Source organism: Somniosus microcephalus, unplaced genomic scaffold, assembly GCF_052327205.1.
Source record: "Somniosus microcephalus isolate GS21.2 unplaced genomic scaffold, FLI_Smic_1.0 unresolved_chr3, whole genome shotgun sequence".
NCBI lineage: Eukaryota > Metazoa > Chordata > Chondrichthyes > Squaliformes > Somniosidae > Somniosus > Somniosus microcephalus.
This window is the reverse complement of record NW_028225181.1, coordinates 28612122-28626103: the sequence shown is the minus strand read 5'-3', so window position 1 is coordinate 28626103 and position 13982 is coordinate 28612122. Positions and strand designations below refer to the sequence as shown.

Sequence of the window (13982 nt, the reverse complement as noted above, 5' to 3'; positions counted from 1 at the left end):
GTCTGTGTTCAGCGTGGGTTCTGTGTTCAGCGTGGGTCTGTGCTCAGCGTGGGTTCTATGTTCAGAGAGGGGTCTGTATTCAGAATGACGTCTGTCTTCAGAGTGGGGTCTGTGTTCAGTGTGGATCTGTATTCACATTGGGGTCCGTCTTCAGAGTGAGGTCTATGTTCAGAGTGGGGTCTCTGTTCAGAGTGGGGTCTGTGTTCAGAGTGGGGCCTCTGTTCAGAGTGGGGTATGTGTCCAGATTGTGGTCTGTGTTCAGAAGGGAGTGTGTGTTCAGAGTGGGATCCGTGTTCAGATTGCAATCTGTGTGCAGATTTGCGTCTGTGTCCAGAGTGGGCTCTACGTTCAGATTGGGGTCTTTGTTCAGATTGGGGTCTGCTTTCAGAGAGGGGTCTGTGTTCAGAGTGGGGTCTGTGTTCAGATTGGTGACTGCATTTCGTGACCAGTGTGTGGTCTGTGTTAAGAGTGGGGTCTGTGTTAATATTGTGTGTGTGTTCAGAATTGTGTTCCGTTTCCAGAGTGGGTTCCGGGTCCAGAGAGGTGTCCGTGTCCAGAGTGTGGTCTGTGTTCAGAGTGTGATCTGTGTTCAGTGTGGGGTCCTTGTTCAGAATGGGGTCTGTTTTAAGAGTAGTGTTTCTGATCGGAGAGTGGTATGTTTTCAGAGTGAGGTCCGTGTTCAGAGTGAAGTCCGTGTTCAGAGTGGGGTCCATGTTCAGAGTGGGGTCCGTGTTCAGATTGGGGTCTGCTTTCAGAGTGGGGTCTGTGTTCAGTGTGTGTTCCGTGTTCAGTGTGGTGTCTGTGTTCAGAGTGGTGTCTGTATTCAGAGTGGGGTCTGTGTTCAGAGTGGTGTCGTTGTTCAGAGTGGGGTCTGTGTTCAGTGTGGTGTCTGTTTTCAGAGTGGGGTCTGTTTTCAGAGTGGGGTCTGTTTTCAGAGTGGGGTCTGTTTTCAGAGTGGGGTCTGTGTTCAGAGTTGGGTCTGTGTTCAGTGTGGTGTCTGTGTTCAAAGTCGGGTCCTCGATCAGAGTGAGGTCCGTCTTCAGAGTGGTCTCCATGTTCAGAGCGGGGTTTACGTTCATAGTGGGGTTTGTGTTCAGAGTGGGGTCTGTGTTCAGAGTGGGATCTGTGCTCAGAGTGGGGTCTGTGTTCAGAGCAGGCTCCATGTTCAGAGTGGGGTCTGTGTTCAGAGTGGGGTCTGTGTCCAGAGTGAGATTTGTGTTCAGACTTAGGATAGTGTTCAGAGTGGGGACTGTGATTGGAGTGGGGTCTGTGTTCAGAGTGGAGTCTGTGTTCACAGTGGGGTCTGTGATCAATGTGGTGTCTTTATTCAGAGTGCGATGCGTGTTTATTTTCGGTCTGTATTCAGTTTTGGGCTTTAATTGTAAAATTATACCTCTGTGTATTTTAGAAGGGTTTTCAGAATGTTGCAGAATATTGGAGCTTGTCATGGTTAAGACAAAGTTGGATTAAAAACCAGAGGGGTTTTTCTAAATGCTTTCTAAAGCACCAATCTGAACATTAAATCCTCTCTCCCTATTCAGGAACGTTTTCAGGACATCTTTCATTACTGGCACTAAATAATTCAGGGTAGGAATTCTGCCCCGGCAATTTCCCCGAGATCTTTCTATCCCGGGGTGAATGGTCAGTGTGTGCACCTTCCAAGACTCCAGGCCCTGTCTCACACGTTGCTTTGACACAGAACAAATCGTTCCCTTCACTCTGAGCAATTCAGATCACAGCTCACCGAATTGAATTAAATTTCAGCATGTCTCTGCTGGTTCTGTTTTCAATTCCCTTAAATCTGTCTCCTTTGGTTACCAACCCTTCTGACGCAAGAGAAATTTTCTCCTCATTGACTCTCCCAAACTAGTCTTGATTTTCAGAGTGGAGTCTGTCTTTAGAGTGGAGTCTGTGTTCATAGTGGGGTCTGTGTTCAGAGTGGAGTCTGTGTTCAGAGTAGGGATGAGTGTTCAGAGTGGGGTCCGTGTTCAGAGTGTGGTCCATCTTCAGACAGGAGTCTCTGTTCAGCGTGGGTTCTCTGTTCAGAGTGGGGTCTGTATTCAGAGTGGTGTCTGTGTTCAGAGTGGGGTCTGTGTTCAGAGTGGGGTCTGTGTTCAGAGTGGGGTCTGTGTTCAGAGTGGGGTCTGTGTTCAGAGTGGGGTCTGTGTTCAGAGTGGGTTCTGTGTTCAGCGTGGGTCTGTGTTCAGAGTGGGTCCGTGTTCAGCGTGGGTCTGTGCTCAGCGTGGGTTCTATGTTCAGAGAGGGGTCTGTATTCAGAATGACGTCTGTCTTCAGAGTGGGGTCTGTGTTCAGTGTGGATCTGTATTCACATTGGGGTCCGTCTTCAGAGTGAGGTCTATGTTCAGAGTGGGGTCTCTGTTCAGAGTGGGGTATGTGTCCAGATTGTGGTCTGTATTCAGAAGGGAGTGTGTGTTCAGAGTGGGATCCGTGTTCAGATTGCAATCTGTGTGCAGATTTGCGTCTGTGTCCAGAGTGGGATCTACTTTCAGAGTGGGGTCTTTGTTCAGATTGGGGTCTGCTTTCAGAGAGGGGTCTGTGTTCAGATTGGGGTCTGTGTTCAGATTGGTGACTGCATTCCGTGACCAGTTACGGAGTCTGTGTTAAGAGTGGGGTCTGTGTTAATATTGTGTGTGTGTTCAGAATTGTGTTCCATTTCCAGAGTGGGGTCCGGGTCCAGAGTAGGGTCCGTGTCCAGAGTGTGGTCTGTGTTCAGTGTGTGATCTGTGTTCAGAGTGGGGTCCTTGTTCAGAATGGAGTCTGTTTTAAGAGTAGTGTTTCTGATCAGAGAGTGGTATGTTTTCAGAGTGAGGTCCGTGTTCAGAGTGAAGTCCGTGTTCAGAGTGGGGTCCATGTTCAGAGTGGGGTCCACGTTCAGATTGGGGTCTGCTTACAAAGAGGGGTCTGTGTTCAGAGTGGGGTCTGTGTTCAGTGTGTGTTCCATGTTCAGTGTGGTGTCTGTGTTCAGAGTGGGGTCTGTATTCAGAGTGGGGTCTGTATTCGGAGTGGGGTCTGTGTTCAGAATGGTGTCGTTGTTCAGAGTGGTGTCTGTGTTCAGTGTGGTGTCTGAGTTCAGTGTGGTGTCTGTGTTCAGTGTGGTGTCTGTTTTCAGAGTGGGGTCTGTTTTGAGAGTGGGGTCTGTGTTCAGAGTGGGGTCTGTGTTCAGAGTGGGGTCTGTGTTCAGAGTGGGGTCTGTGTTCAGAGTGGGGTCTGTGTTCAGTGTGGTGTCTGAGTTCAGTGTGGTGTCTGTGTTCTGTGTGGTGTCTGTTTTCAGAGTGGGGTCTGTTTTCAGAGTGGGGTCTGTGTTCAGAGTGGGGTCTGTGTTCAGAGTGGGGTCTGTGTTCAGAGTGGGGTCTGTGTTCAGAGTGGAGTCTGTGTTCAGAGTGGGGCCTGTGTTCAGAGTGGGGTCTGTGTTCAGAGTGGGGTCTGTGTTCAGAGTGGGGTCTGTGTTCAGAGTGGGGTTTGTATTCAGTGTGGTGTCTATTTTCCAAGTGGGGTCTGCGATCAGAGTGAGGTCCGTCTTTAGAGTGGTGTCCGTGTTCAGAGCGGGATTTACGTTCATAGTGGCGTTTGTGTTCAGAGTGCGGTCTGTGTTCAGAGTGGGATCTGTGTTCAGAGCAGGCTCCGTGTTCAGAGCGGGGTCTGTGTTCAGAGTGGGGTCTGTGTCCAGAGTGAGATTTATGTTCAGACTTGGGATAGTGTTCAGAGTGGGGACTGTGATGAGAGTGGGGTCCGAGTTCAGAGTGGAGTCTGTGTTCAGAGTGGGGTCTGTGTTTAACGTGGGGTCTGTTTTCAGAGTGCGGTCTGTGTTCAGAGTGGAGTCTGTGTTCACAGTGGGGTCTGTGATCAATGTGGTGTCTGTATTCAGAGTGCGATGCGTGTTCATTTTCGGTCTGTATTCAGTTTTGGGCTTTAATTGTAAATTTATACCTCTGTGTATTTTAGAAGGTTTTATAGAAAGTTGCAGAATATTGGAGCTTGTAATGGTTAAAGACAAAGTTGGATTAAAAACCAGAGGGGGATATATAAATGCTTTCTAAAGCACCAATCGGAACATTATATCCTCTCTCCCAATTCAGGAACGTTTTCAGGACATCTTTCATTACTTGCACTAAATAATTCAGGGTAGGAATTCTGCCCCGGCAATTTCCCCGAGATCTTTCTATCCCGGGGTGAACGGTCAGTGTGTGCACCTTCCGTGACTCCAGGCCCTGTCTCACACGTTGCTTTGACACAGAACAAATCGTTCCCTTCGCTCTGAGCAATTCAGATCACAGCTCAACGAATTGAATTAAATTTCAGCATGTCTCTGCTGGTTCTGTTTTCAGTTCCCTTAAATCTGTCTCCTCTGGTTACCAAACCTTCTGACGCAAGAGAAAGTTTCTCCTCATTGACTCTCCCAAACTAGTCTTGATTTTCAGAGTGGAGTCTGTCTTTAGAGTGGAGTCTGTGTTCATAGTGGGGTCTGTGTTCAGAGTGGGGTCTGTGTTCAGAGTGGAGTCTGTGTTCAGAGTGGAGTGTGTGTTCAGAGTGCAATCCGTGTTCAGAGTGGAGTCTGTGTTCACAGTGGGGTCTGTGTTCAGAGTGGAATCTGTGTTCAGAGTGGGGTCTGTGTTCAGAGTGGAGTCTGTGTTCAGAGTGGGTTCGGTTTTCATAGTGGGTCTGCGTTCAGAGTGGGGACTGTGTTCAGAGTGGGGACTGTGTTCAGAGTGGGGTCAGTGTTCAGAGTGGGGTCAGTGTTCAGAGTGGGCTCCGTGTTCAGAGTGCCGTCCATGTTCAGAGTGGGGTCTGTGTTGAGAGTGAGCTTTTGAGTTCAGAGTGAACTCCGTGTACAGATTGGGCTCAGTGTTCAGAGTGGGGTCTGTGTTCAGAGTGGTGTCTGTGTTCAGTGTGGGGTCCATGTTCAGAGTGGGTTCCGTGTTCAGAGTAGGGTCTGTGTTCAGTATGGGGTACGTGTTCAGAGTGGTGTCCGTGTTCAGAGTGATGTCCATGTTCAGAGTGGGGTCAGTGTTCAGAGTGGTGTCCGTGTTCACAGTGGGGACTGTGTTCTCAGTTCGGTCCGTGTTCAGAGTGGGGTCCGTGTTCTGATTTGGGTCCGTGTTCAAGTGGTGTCCGTGTTCACAGTGGGGCCTGTGTTCTCAGTGCGGTCCTTGTTCAAAGTGGGGTCCGTGTTCAGAGTTGGTTCCCCATTCAGAGTGGGGTCCATTTTCAGAGTGGGGTCCTGTTCAAAGTGGAGTCTGTGTCCAGAATGGGGTCTGTGACAGATTGCACTCCGTATTCAGTGTTGGGTCTGTGTTCAGAGTGGGGTCTGTGTTCAGAGTGGGCTCCGTGTTCACAGTGGGGTCCATGTTCAGATTGTGCTCCATGTTCAGTGTTGGGTCTGTGTTCAGAGTGGGTTCCGTGTTCAGAATGGGGTCCGTGTTCAGTGTGGGGTCCATGTTAAGAGTTGGGTTTGTGTTCAGAGTGGGGTCTTTTTTCAGAGTGGTGTCTCTGTTCAGAAAGGAGTCCGTGTTCAGAGTGTGCTCCGTGTTCAGAGTGGGGTCTGTTCTCAGAGTGTTGTCTGTGTTCAGAGTGGGCTCCGTGTTCAGAGTGGGCTCCGTGTTCAGAGTGGGATCCATGTTCAGAGTGGGGTCTGTGTTGAGAGTGAGCTTTGAGTTCAGAGTGAGCTCCATGTACAGAGTGGTCTCAGTGTTCAGAGTGCGGTCCGTGTCCAGAGTGGTGTCTGTGTTCATTGCGGGGTCCATGTTCAGAGTGGGTTCCGTGATCAGAGTGGGGTCTGTGTTCAGTATGGAATCCGTGTTCAGAGTGGTGTCCGTGTTCAGAGTGTGGTCCATGTTCAGAGTGGGTTCTGAGTTCAGAGTGGATTCAGTGTTCAGAGTGGGGTCAGTGTTCAGAGTGGGGTCTGTGTTCAGAGTGCAGTCCGTGTTCACATGGGGTCTCTGTTCTCAGTTGGGTCCGTGTTCAGAGTGGGGTCCGTGTTCAAATTCGGGTCCATGTTCAAGTGGGGTCCGTTTTCACAGTCGGGCCTGTGTTCTCAGTGGGGTCCTTGTTCAGAGTGGGGTCCATGTTTAGAGTGCGCTCCATGTTCAGAGTGGGGTCTGTGTTGAGAGTGAGCTTTGAGTTCAGAGTGAGCTCCGTGTACAGAGTGGTCTCAGTGTTCAGAGTGGGTTCCGTGTCCAGAGTGGTGTCTGTGTTCAGTGCGGGGTCCACGTTCAGAGTGGATTCCGTGTTCAGTGTGGGGTCTGTGTTCAGTATGGGGTCCGTGTTCAGAGTGGTGTCCGTGTTCAGAGTGGGGTCAGTGTTCAGAGTGGGGTCAGTGTTCAGAGTGGGGTCAGTGTTCGGAGTTGGGTCAGTGTTGAGAGTGGGGTCTGTGTTCAGAGTGGGGTCCGTGTTCACATTGGGGTCTCTTTTCTCAGTTGGGTACGCGTTCAGAGTGGGGTCCGTGTTCAAATTCGGGTCTGTGTGAAAGTGGGGTCCGTTTTCACAGTGGGCCCTATGTTCTCAGTGGGGTCCTTGTTCAGAGAGGGGTCTGTGTATAGAGTGGTGTCCTTGTTCAGAGTAGGTTCCCTGTTTAGAGTGGGATCCCTGTTCAAAGTGGAATCTGTATTCAGAATGGGGTCTGTGCTCAGAGTGGGGTCTGTGTTCAGAGTGGGGTCTATGTTGAGAGTGGAGTCTGTGTTCAGAGTGCAGCTATTCACAATATATATTAATGATCTAGACAAGGGAACTAGATGAAATATCTCCAAATTTGCAGACGACACAAAGCTGGGTGGGCGTGTGTGCTGTGAGGAGGATGATAAGAAACTCCAGGATGATTTGGACAGGTTGGGTGATTGGGCAGAAGCATGGCAGATGCAATATAACGTGGATAACTGTGAGGCTATCCACTTTGGTAGCAAAAACAGGAAGGCAGACTTTTATCTGAATGACAATAGATTGGGAGAAGGGGAAGTGGAACGAGACCTGGGTGCCCTTGTGCACCAGTCACTGAAAGTAAGCATGCAGCTGCAGCAGGCGGTTCAGAAGTCAAATGGTATGTTGGCCTTCGTAGCGAGAGGGTTTGAGTACAAGAACAAGGATGTCTTGCTGCAGTTGTACAGGGCCTTGGTGAGACCATATCTTGAGTATTGTGTGCAGTTTTGGTCGCCTTTTCCGAGGAAGGATGTTTTTGCCATGGAAGGAGTTCAGCGAAGATTCACCAGGCTTATACCTGGGATGGCAGGAATGACGTATGAGGAGAGATAGGGTCGATTGGGCTTGTCCTCGCTGGAGTTCAGAAGAATGAGAGGGGATCTAATTGAAACTTATAAAATTCTGACAGGACTGGACCGACTAGATGCAGGAAGGATGTTCCCGACGGTCGGGGAGTCCAGAACCAGGGGTCACAATCTCAGGATAAGAGGTAGGCCGTTTAGCACAGAAATGAGGAGGAATTTCTTCACCCAGAGAGTGGGGAACTTGTGGAATTCTCTACCACAGAAGGCAGTAGAGGCCAATTCATTAAATATATTCAACAAGGATTTTGATATATTTCTTCAGGCTAAAGGGATCAAGAGGTATGGGGCGAAGGCAGGTACTGGGTACTGAAATTGGATGGTCAGCCATGATCGCATTGATTGGTTGAGCAGGCTCGAGGGATCGAATGGCCTACTCCTTCTCCTATCTTCTATGTTTCTATGTTTGAGTCTGCGTTCAGAGTGGGGTCTGCGATCAGTGTGGGTTCTGGGTTCAGAGTGGTTTCTGTGTTCAGATTGGGGACATTGTTCAAAGTGTGGTCTGCGCTCAGAGAGGGGTCTGGTTTCAGAATGGTGTCTGTGTTTAGAATGGGGTCATGTTCAGAATTGGGTCTGTGTTCTGAGTGGGGTCTGTGTTCTGCGTGGGGTCATTTTTCAGAGTGGTGTCTGTGTTCAGAGTGGTGTCTGTGTTCAGAATGGGGTCTTTGTTTAGAGTGGGGTCTGTGTTTAGAGTGGGGTCTGTGTTTAGAGTGGTGTCTGTGTTCAGAATGGGGTCTGTGTTATGAGTGGTATCAGTGTTCAGAGTGGGGTCCGTGTTCAGAGTGGGGTCTGCGATCAGAGAGGGGTCTGGGATCTAAGTGGTGCCTGTGTTCAGAATGGGGTATTTGTTCAACGTGGGGTCTGTGTTCAGAGTTGGGTCTGGGTTCAGAGTGGTGTCTTTGTTCAGAATGGTGTCCTTGTTCAGTGTGGCTTCTGTGTTCAGAGTAGGCCCTGTGTTCAGAGTGGTGTCTGTTTTCAGAGTGGGGTGCGTGTTCAGAGTGGGGTCCATGTTCAGAGTGGGGTTTGTGTTCAGCGTGGGGTCTGTGTTCAGAGTGGGGTCTGTGTTCACAGTGTGATCTGTGTTCAGAGTGGTGTCTGTGTTCGGAGTGGTGTCTGTGTTCAGAGTTGGGTTTGCGTTCAGAGTGGGCTTTGCGTTCAGAGTGCGGTTTGCTTTCAGAGTGGGCTTTGCTTTCAGAGTGGGGTCCGTTTTCAGAGTGGGTTCAGTGTTCAGTGTGGGGTCCGTTTTCAATTTGGGTCCGTGTTCAGTGTGGGGTCCGTGTTCAGAGTGTGGTCCGTTTTCAATGTGGGGTCCGTGTTCAGTGTGGGGTCCGTGTTCAGAGTGTGGTCCGTTTTCAACGTGGGGTCCGTGTTCAGTGTGGGGTCCGTGTTCAGAGTGGGTTCCATTTTCAGAGTGGGGTCCGATTTCAGAGTGGGGTCCGTGTTCAGAGTGGGGTCCGTGTTCAGAGTGGTATCAGTGTTCAGTGTGGGCTCGGTGTTCAGAGAGGGTTCCGTTTTCAGTGTGGGCTCCGTGTTCAGAGTGGGCTTCGTGTTCAGAATGGGGTCCGTGTGCAGAGTGGCGTCTGTGTGCAGAGAGGGGTCCGTGTTCACAGTGAGATCCGTGTTGAGAGTGGAGTCCGTGTTCAGAGTGGGGTCCGTGTTCAGTGTGGTGTCCGTGTTCAGAGTGTGCTCCTTGTTCAGTGTGGGGTCCTTGTTCAGAGTGGGGTCCGTTTTCAGAGTGGGGTCCGTTTTCAGTGTTTGGTCCCTGTTCAGTGTGGGGTCTGTGTTCAGAGTGGGGTCTGTGTTCAGTGTGGGGTCTGTGTTCAGTGTGGGGTCTGTGTTCAGAGTGGGGTCTGTGTTCAGAGTGGGGTCTGTGTTCAGAGTGGGGTCTGTGTTCAGAGTGGGGTCTGTGTTCAGAGTGGGGTCTGTGTTCAGAGTGGGGTCTGTGTTCAGAGTGGGATCTGTGTTCAGTGTGGGGTCTGTGTTCAGAGTGGGGCCCGTGTTCAGAGTGGGGTACGTGTTCAGAGCTGGGTCTGTGTTCAGAGTGGGGTCTGTTTTCAGAGTGGGATCTGTGTTCAGAGTGGGGTCTGTGTTCAGAGTGGGGTCTGTGTTCAGAGTGGTGTCTGTGTTCAGAGTGGGGTCTGTGTTCAGAGTGGTGTCTGTGTTCAGAGTGGGGTCTGTGTTCAGAGTGGGGTCTGTGTTCAGAGTGGTGTCTGTGTTCTGAGTAGTGTCAGATTGGGATTGGCCTTGATGGTTCGTGCCTCTGAAACGTGGATGAATAACTTGTTCTGGGACAATCAAACTGCCAGGATCACACACTGAGCCCTGGAGCTGCCCACGCCCACCGTCTTGTCTGCTGAATCAAACTGCCAATCGTGTCTCACCTTTGCAGAGGATATTTTCCCAGAGCAGCAGGCACTCCTTGTCTCTGTGAGCATAAATTGCAGCAAACTCTCTGTGACTGAAGACACAGCCTCTGCACTCCAAACCATTGACCCGGACTCTGAGGAACTCTCTTCGAGATGATGAAAGCCCTGGTCCTCGTTCTTGGCCTCCTGCTGCTGGCTCAGGACTTCCAAATCGTGTGTGAGTAAATTCCCTCCCGGCGCTCAGAGTCCCTTCTGGAGGAAGCTATTTTATTCCCCATCTGATTGTCGCGGAGTCAGATAGGCTGGATTACAGCGGTGGCCGCACTTCCATTCGCTGTGAAGTGCTTTGGGACATCCTGAGGACTTTCTTTCATTTCTTTTTCTTCTCCTTTCTCTGCTACAGCACGACCACCGAATTAACCCTTTGTTTGTAATTACAGATTCTAACACAGCTCAGTGCCTGTCGTTCGGAGGTGAATGTTCTGCTGAGCCTTGTGCTGTGGAGCATCCTACAGGGCAGGGCATGTGCGACGATGGGTCCTATTGTTGTTTTGATTAACGGTGGTCGAACCCTGGAATGACCTTCAGCCCAGATCTCCGGGGAAAGATGGATTCATCGATGATGAGCAGGCTTTGTTTAATGGGGTGGCAGCTATATTGCCCACCTGAGCCTGTCCCACTGCCGTTTGAATAGCGGGCTGTACTCAGAAATAAAACTCATTGTATTTATCCTGTGCTTCCCTTTCTCTGTGTGTGTGTGTGTGTGGAGTCACGGAATGGGCTGTTCCTCGGGGAGGAATGCGGGAGTGGTGCGGGAATTGACCCTCAGGGAAAATGAGGTAGAGAGGTTTCGGGAGGGAATTCCAGATCAACTGACGCTGGGAGAGAACCTCATCCCAAAACGCACCCTGACACCAACTTTAACCCCTGACACCAACACGAACCCTGACAATCAACTTGAACCCCCGACAGCAACACGCACCTTGACCCCAACTTTAACCCCTGATACCAACACGAACCCTGACCCCAACTTGAACCCCCGACAGCAACACGCACCTTGACCCCAACTTTAACCCCCGACACCAAAACGAACCCAGACCCCAACTTTAACCCCCAACACCACCACGCAACTTGATCCCAACTTTAACCCGAAACCGACACGACCCATGACACCAACTTTAACCCCAACACCACCACGCACCCTGACCCCAACTTTAACCCCGACGCCAACACAACCCATGACACCAACTTTAACCCCGACACCACCATGCAACCTGACCCCAACATTAAACCCGAAACTGACTCGCACCCTGAACCCAACTTTAACCCCGACACCAACAGGCAACTTGACCCCAACTTTAACCCCTGACACCAACAAGCACCCTGACCCCAACTTTTACCCCGACACCAACACGAATGCTGACCGCTACTTTAACCCCCGACACCATCACGAACCCTGACCCTAAATTTTACCCCCGACAGCAACACCCTGACCCCAACTTTAAGCCCGACATCAACACACACCCTGACCCCAACATTTAACCCGACACAATCACAGACCCTGACCCCAACCGTTAACCCGACACAAATGCAGACCCTGACCCCAACTTTAACCCCGACCCCAAAACGCACCCTGACCCCAACTTTAGCCCCAGACACCAGCATGAACTTTGACCCCAACTTTAACTCCTGACACAAACATTAACCCTGACCCCAAATTTAGCCTGACACCAACACGTACCCTGACCCCAACTTTTACCCCGACACCAACACGCACCCTGACCCCAACTTTAACCCCCGACACCAACACGCACCCTGACCCCAACTTTTACCCCGACACCAACACGCACCCTGACCCCAACTTTAGCCGCCGACACCAACACGCACCCTGACCCCAACTTTTACCCTGACCCCAACACGCACCCTGACCCCAACTTTAGCCCCTGACACCAGCATGAACTCTGACCCCAAATTTAACCCCCGACACAAACATTAACCCTGACCCCAACTTTAGCCCGACACCAACACACAACCTAACCCGAACTTTAACCCCTGACACCAACACACACACTGACCCCAACTTTTTCCCCGACACGAACACGCAACCTGACCCCAAATTTAACCCGACCCTAGCACTAACCGTAACACCAACCTTCGCCCTAAAACCATGATCCTAACCCTGAAACTAAAGGCTAAACCTCACCGAGGCAATCGTCACTGGCAAAATGGAGATTCTGCAAAGCTGGTGGAGTGACAGGGCCTGGGCGGAGGAAGTGGTGGCAGCGAGCTTTGTCCCTCAGACTGAATCCGGAGAACGCTTGTCCCAAGACCAGGACTGGCGATCAAAGAGGGCCTCAGTACGGGGGACGATGGCAGCAGTGAGACCAGCTCCAGTGAAGGTGAAAGGCAGGGTAATGGGTGAAGATATCATGGTAGGATCGCTGCTGGGGCCCGGGGACACGTTGTTGTCAGAAGCCCTTTGCAGAGAAGGCCGAGGACTGAATGGAACCAGGGCAAATCCTGGAGCCGGCAAAACCCCAGAGTCCAAGGTTGAGGTCGTGTTTATTTCTGTCAGAAATGTAGAAGCACAGAATCATCGAATGGTTACAGTACAGAAGGAGGCCATTCGGCTCGTTGAGCCCGTGCTAGCTCTCTGCAAGAGCACTTAGCTAGTCCCAACCCCCGCCCTTTCCCATAGCCCTGCAATTGTTTGAGGGTTCGAGTACAAGAACAAAGATGTCTTGCTGCAGTTGTACAGGGCCTTGGTGAGACCACACCTTGAGTATTGTGTGCAGTTTTGGTCACCTTACCTGAGGAAGGACGTTCTTGCCATGGAAGGAGTGCAGCAAAGATTCACCAGGCTGATACCTGGGATGGCAGGAATGACGTATGAGGAGAGATTGTGTCGATTGGGCTTATACTCACTGGAGTTTAGAAGATTGATGTGGGGATCTCATCGAAACCTATTAAATTCTTTCAGGCCTGGACAGACTAGATGCAGGAAGGATGTTTCTGATGGCCGGGGAGTCCAGAACCAGGGGTCATAGTCTAAGGATAAGGGGTAAGCCATTTAGGACTGAAATGTGGAGGAATTTCTTCACCCAGAGAGTGGTGAACCTGTGGAATTCTCTGCCACAGAGGGCGGTGGAGGCCAGTTCATTAAGTATATTCAAGAAAGAGTTGGATATATTTCTTAAGGCTAAAGGGATCAAGGGATATGGGGAGAAGGCAGGGACCGGGTACTGAATTTGGATGATCAGCCATGATCTCATTGAATGGTGGAGCAGGCTCGAAGGGCCGAATGGCCTACTCCTGCTCCTATCTTCTATGTATCTATGTATCTATATTTTCCTTCAGGTACTTATCCAATTCCCTTTTGAAAGCCACGATTGAATCTTCCTCCACCATCCGTTCAGGCAGTGCATTCCAGACCCTAACCACTCGCTGCGTAAAAAAGTTTTTCCTCATGTCACCTTCGAGTCTTCTGCCAATCACCTATATCTGTGTCCTCTGGTTCTCGACCCTTCTGCCAATGGGAACAGTTTCTCTCTATCTAATCTGTCCGGACCCCTCATGATTTTGAACACCTCTATCAAATCTCCTCTCAACCTTCTCTGTTGAAGGATTCGAAAATGTCATACATCCCCCCCACCCACCGAAGATTTATTTGGTTTTTAAAAGCAACCCTGGTCAGACTGAGTTTTAAAATCCAGGGCACAACAAAATGGCTGTGGTTGGACCTCGTGACCAAAAGCCTGTCAGTTTCAAGTCGGACCCTGGCATGCTAACAGCTTGTGCATTTCAACGTCTGCAGCAAGGAGATCATGAAACCAGTCAAGACTTTTGCATATGCATTGTGGACAAACACAATTGCAATCAGACCTACGCATAAAGGCCATCAAGGTGTTTGCTCAAACAATCAAAATAATCAGCGGGGCCATCGAGACGGGGCTGGCCCCCATCAAAGAACCTGTTGGACAATGGCGAGCAGTTGCAGAACCGGCAGGAACCGATTACCGGCCATCCAAGTCGATGGGACAAGATCGATACATTTTGTTTAATTCCAGCCCGCTCAAATCAGATAAAAAGGATGAGCTGACTGAGCGTAGAGATAAGGGCTACCGAGGGGGGTATAACTAGCCTCTCGAGAAGGCATTCTCTCTCTCTCACCTCGCCTCCTGCGCCCTGCCTCGCCATCAACACAGGAAGAAAACCATCGAAGGAGAGCCCATCCAGAGAGGTAGGATACCATGTCAGAGACCTTTTAATTACTGCGGTATCTCTACCTGGACGGTGAAGTCTGTGCAACAGCGGGACCACGTGA

At 50.6% G+C, this 13982-nt stretch overlaps 1 long non-coding RNA gene and 1 pseudogene across 1 annotated transcript; both read left to right on the top strand.

Moving 5' to 3' along the window:
- Window positions 1–9596: 9596 nt before the first annotated feature.
- LOC147091332 (uncharacterized) lies at window positions 9597–10387 on the top strand. The gene is made up of 2 exons (XR_015075141.1): window positions 9597–9875; window positions 10099–10387. It is a non-coding gene; the product is annotated as an uncharacterized LOC147091332 (long non-coding RNA).
- A 1640-nt stretch (window positions 10388–12027) lies between these two features.
- Window positions 12028–13982, top strand: part of LOC147091331 (uncharacterized) — a 132923-nt pseudogene continuing 130968 nt past the window's right edge.